Genomic DNA, 6000 nt, shown 5'->3' with positions numbered 1-6000 from the left:
TGATCAATTGGGACAAACTAGCAATGGAGCACTAGTGGTAAAGAGTGGGTTGTCATCAGATCGATCATTGGGAAGTGAGAAGGATTGAGAATCCTCCAATTTTCATGTATTATGAAGGCTTAGTCAAATCTAAGTAGGGGGAGTGTTACCCCGAGATGCGGAAGTGGGAGAGGTTTTGAACCAGGGATAAGTTTCACAACCCGACAGGGAGAATGGAGGCCCTAGTGGCTGCTTGGTTTGAGGGTTGTGTTGATTGGGGTTTCGGCAAAACTCCCCAACATAAGAACACATTTTCTGGGTTCTTGATAGCAGAAGTTGGGGAACCAGGTTGGAGTTCTAGTCATGAATCGAGTTCAATTCGAGTATTCGATCGAGGGTGTGCTCGACTCTAAGGGTTTTTGGATTGATAGATTGAGGGTTTTGTTAGCTTCCAGGGCTCAGCTGTGCATTCAGGAAGGGAGTGTGGGTTATTTAGCGTGTGTGGTAGACACGTGGGGTCAGGGAACATACCATAGATTTCCGAGAGGGTGGAAGATCGAAATGAGGCCTAGAGTTAGGCTGGGGATATAGTCCACATAGTAGATCAGGAGTTCGAAGCCCCAAGTGGGTGAGAACAGGATGCAGGGGAGAGAGCATCAGGAGGGGTGGTCCACGGAGATGCTCAACAGTTTAGAGAGGTCCGGATAGACTGAAGGCCAGTGGGGCGTACCAGTCAGACCAAAGGCTCGGAGAACAGTCCAGACAGGCTGAAGGCCCTGAGAGGTGGTCCAGACATGCTGAAGGTTCTGAGAGTGGTCCAGATAGACTGATGGCCTGTTAGGGAGGTCCAGTCATGATGAAGACTCTGTATATGTTTGTAGATCTATGTTCGGGTATTGAGTAGGCTCCTATGCTATAGAAATCAATAGGTTTGTTCCAAGTATTGAACATGCTGCTGGAGTAGGTTGAGGACTCCGGTGTATTTTGGTTGATCGGAAGTTGTTATTAGTGGTTGGACGGAGTTCAAAGGATCTTGGTGATCTCATCAGTTCAGAGTGTCTCCGAGGTTTCATCTTCTTGGATCGGGTAATACTCTAGTTGGGGAATGAGAGTGGACCCGAATGGGTATTCGTCAGTTTTGGGAAGGTTTGGGAATAGAATATCCTATCATTCAGGTTTTGGAAACCGGGTTAGATCTGTCTCATGATCGTCTGTGGCATTTGGATAGGGTTGAGGCGGTCCTGCTCTATACAGTTGGCCAAGATACCCAGTGCGGGCCGACTGTAAGTCGTAGGCAAGGAGGCTCGAAGGGAGCGGTAGGGTTGAGGCGGTAGGCCAACAAACCCTGAGAATTTTGACTCGATATTTGGATTGATTAGACATGTTGGTATTCTAACCCGAAGGGGGTGATATGGGTTAGATATGAGTGTCGTACTGGTTGGCTGGTAGTGGTAGGTATGTTGATGATGGTTTGAGTTATTGTGATGTGTATTGGGATTCATGTGTGGTAGTAGTTTTTGTATCATTATGTTGTTTGTTGATGAGAGGAGCGTCGATTAGGCCTTTCGAGTGGCGGAGGAAAGTGGATATCTACAGGGTCAGAGTGTTGGGCAACTGAACTGACGACAGTAGTGTCGATCAGTCATCAGGGGCATTCCAGTCATGAGCTAAGGGCCGGGGAGGGCATACCAGACTCATGTTGTGGGCTTAGAGGCAATCCAGAACTATGTTGAGGACCACATAAGGGTATTCCATTCATATGCTGTGGGCATAGAAATTGGGTTGGTTATGTCTGTTGTGGGAGCGCGTTCGGGTTGGATGTATTGTTAAAGATTCGGGGGAGTTGCACTCGGTTGTGACAAATCTGAGGATGGTGGAGGAGACGCAAGGATAGATGCTTGGATCTTCGGTTATGAGTAGACCCGAGTTATGTTCATGGAGGTATTCCAATCTAGGGTATTCCATCCTAGGAATGATTGGAGTCGTCGTAGGCTCTCCTGGTATTCCGGTCCGAGGCTGATTGGGGCTAGGCATGAGTGTTTGTATTCATTAGTGGATTGATTATGTATGATATTCGGAGAGCTAAAGGATGTATTATCATGTCAGCAAATAGGGTTCGCTCCAGGAAAAAGGGAAAGTTGGGTTTCTGATACCTTGGATCATCAGGATTTTGTCAAGTGGGCTAAGTGGAATGAAGGATATACCTTGTGAAAAGGTTCGATTGGGATTCACATCACCTTTCACGATTCTCACTTGCGAAAGTGCGTTATGGATCAGGAGGCGATAGTATCGTTGGATAACATTCAGGTCGGTGAGAGCCTGGATTATGTGGAGAGGCCTGTGGCCATTCTGGAGAGAGGGATGAAGGTTCTGCAGGACAAGGAGGTACCTTTGGTAAGGGTACAGTGGGAGCACCAAAGAGGGTCCGAGTGGACGTGGGAGCTGGAGGCAGAGTTGGGGGAACACTAGCCAAGGATGTTCACCACAGCAGACTTCAAGGATGAAGTCTAGTTCAAGTGGGCGAGAATTGTAACACCCCGATTCTCGAGTATCAAATTATGGTTATAAATTCTCATGAATTCAAGATCTACTCGACGAGTTGGTTTCCTACCTCGTCGAGTAGCAACGGGTTTGGGTCACGTGTTTAAGTGACCAACTCGCCGAGTCGAAAGAGTGACTCGACAAGTTGGAGTTGGAGGGTGAAACCCTAATTTATGGGGTTTAGCACCCTATTTAAGGGATCATTAGCCTCCCTTAGTTCCTTTGCAGCCTCTTGAGAGTCCAGAAACCCTAATTCATATGTGTGCTCCATAATAGTGTAAATTTCAAGCTTGGAAAGAAGACCTTGATGCAAGAAGCTTGAAGATCAAGAAGTTGGAGGCAAGAATGTTTGTGGGTCTGAAGTCTATCTCAGCTAGCTTCATTTGGGGTATCAATTCATGATCTTGGCCTCATTCCTTTCTAGATCTCTTTGGATGAAGTTAGGGCTTCTTAGCTTAGTTATAAAGCTATTCTTGGGTATGAGCTCAGATCTAAAGTTGTTCAGATCTGAACTCTCTTTGATTTGTAAGTCCATAAAGCTATTAGCATTGGCAAGCATGAACCCCTCCTTAAGTGTAAAACCCCATTTCAAGCTTGGTTTTGGCATTTTGAGTCATTAGAGTCTTGCATGGCTTAAAAAGCATCTGTATAGATGAAGGACTGAAGGGACTTAGCGAGTCGCATGGTAGACTCGGCGAGTCATATGAAGATGGTCATGAACTCGACGGGTTGGATGAACAACTCGGCGAGTCTGATGAAGATTGCATTGGGCTCGACGAGTGGCATGGTGACTCAGCGAATTGGAAAGTTATGAAAGGAACTCGGCGAGTAGCTGAGGGTACTCGACGATTTGAGGTCTACATGGACTGTTGACCTTGATAGTTGACTTTGACTTTGACCAAGGGTTGACCGTTTTGACTATTGAGGATAATTGGTTAACGGGTATTTATAAATTGGATCATTGATGGTTATAGGTGTTGGATTTTGGGGTAATGTTTCGGGAGCGTGATTTTGTGGTTCATTCCGACATTGCAAGGTGATTTATCCTCACTGTATCATCAGGGTCTAAGGCACCAAGGCCGACCCTTTCTCGGATTGTATACTGGTATTTGTTTGATATGCTTATTGATTTGTTAGATCGGCATCCTGGTAATTAGGACGATATTATGTTTAGTGACCTAGTTTAGGTCGGTATCCTGGTATATAGGATGATGTTATGTTTAGTGACCTGGTTTAGGTCGGTATCCTGGTGTAACGCCCATAGATCCGGGCTAGTCAATTTAGAGACGATAAGCATCAAAAATGACTTTTTGATGGAAGATTATTCAGAAGGATTAATCTTAACTAAGTTATAGTATATGTTACAAGGATTTCGTACATATAAAGAACACCGGAATCCGAGTTATAACGAAGAAGTTATGACCTGTCGAAGTTTCGCGACAGAACCGGCATGACACAGCGCAACGTAAATAGTGAATTTACGTTAGATTGATATTTGACCTTAGAAATCTAAATGAAAGTCGTAGAATTCATTAAACCGAGAGCGTGCATAAAAAGAACGTCTAAATCTGACTTCATATGAGGAAGTTATGATTTTTCGAAGTTTCAGCATTAGCAGTATGCAGCCCAAAGTTCGAATATGAGATCGAGTGATTTCTAGCCGAAACGATCTAAACGAGAATCGAAGATCTCATCGATAGTAGTTCAACAGTAAAAAGACAGACGAAAATGGACGTCAGACGAAGAAGTTATGGATTTCTAACGGAGTTTTCCTATCCCGGCCTACTAAAAATAATATAATAAAAATAAGTTGAAAATTAGACGACGGAGTCTAAAAGAGAGTTGTAGAGCATAATATCACCTACACATTCATATAAAGAACGTCGAAAACGGAGCTCGTATGCGAAAGATATGAATTTCTGAAGTTCGGGGATTGAAATTCGATCCTGTGTCAGAACTCACGACGTGAACACCGTGTTCACGACGTGAACTTAGAAAAACATCACCTGGACTCTGTCAACCGCCACTTGTGATGACGCATGCAGTGACGATCAAGCCCCACGACGTGAGCATTAGAAACACACGACGTGAGTGCATAAATTTCACCCTATAAATAGATATCAAGGGTCAGCCGATTTTGGTTGCTCCTCCCTTACTCTCCCACTCCCGATACCCTCTCTGGACATCTTGAAGTACCCTCGAAGCCGCGGTATCATCCCAAGACCCGAAGCAAGTCCCGAAGCCCGAAGATCCCGAAAAGAAAAAAGTTTCCGAGCGGAAGCTTTGCTTGCGAGAAGCCCGGTATGTAAAGATATCCCAGTTTCACCGGAGAATTACTACTCAAAGAGCCGTAGTGCTGTCCGAGGATCGTCTAATCAAGTGAGTGTATAGTCCCTTTCATAAACATGATTTTAATAAAAGTATCAGTTGAATGTATTACATCTATGTTATGTGTGAGTGTGTAGTTACTTTCTTCTAACACATAAATATGAATTATTTGCTATGAAATACGTGCTACGTGTTAGGTATTCTTTGTTTATTTGAGATGGGTGTGGAATGGATGTTTTATACAGGTTTTTTTAATGATTTAAACTGTCTATGTATTTTATATCTACAAATATGTTGGGTAGAACATGGGTAGATGAAATATTTGGTGTCTATGAGACATAGTGCCTACTACGTAAACCCTGATGACTATGAGACGTAGTGCCTATTGTGTAAACCCTGGTGACTATGAGACGTAGTGCCTATTGTGTAAACCCTAGTGACTATGAGATGTAGTGCCTATTGTGTATACCCTGGTGACTATAAGATGTAGTGCCTATTGTGTAAATCCTGGTGACTATGAGACGTAGTGCTTATTGTGTAAACCCTGGTTACTATGAGATGTAGTGCCTACTGTGTAAAGCATGGTGACTATGAGACGTAGTGCCTATTGTGTAAACCTTGTTGACTATGAGACATAGTGCCTGTTGTGTAAACCTTGGTGACTATGAGACGTAGTGCCTATTGTGTAAACCCTGGTGACTATGGGACATAGTGCCTATTGTGTAAACCATGGTAGTGCCTATTGTGTAAACCATAGTGACTATGAGACGTAGTGCCTATTGTGTAAACCCTAGTGACTATGAGACGTAGTGCCTATTGTGTAAACCTTGGTGACTATGAGACGTAGTGCCAATTGTATGAACCCTGGTGACTATGTGACGTACTGCCTGTTGTATAAACCGTGGTAGCAAATGGACTTTGTGCCAATTCCTTAGGTCAATCCTTAGGAATTAATGAACGAGGAATAGTTGATTCTTAGGGTAAAACCTTAAGAAATAAAGAACATAATGGGGATGGGTAATTGGGTTGATTGTTTGATGACTAAATCTAATAATTATATTATTGTGGGTTGAAGACCCTATATGCTCTCCAGGCTCCCAAGCTTGACCCACTCAATTTTCTTTGTATTACATGTAATGACACAAGAGTATA

The sequence above is a fragment of the Lactuca saligna genome, chromosome 5, assembly GCF_052625555.1.
Source record: "Lactuca saligna cultivar CGN05327 chromosome 5, ASM5262555v1, whole genome shotgun sequence".
NCBI classification, from domain to species: Eukaryota; Viridiplantae; Streptophyta; class Magnoliopsida; order Asterales; family Asteraceae; genus Lactuca; species Lactuca saligna.
Note: the sequence above shows the minus strand (reverse complement) of the source record.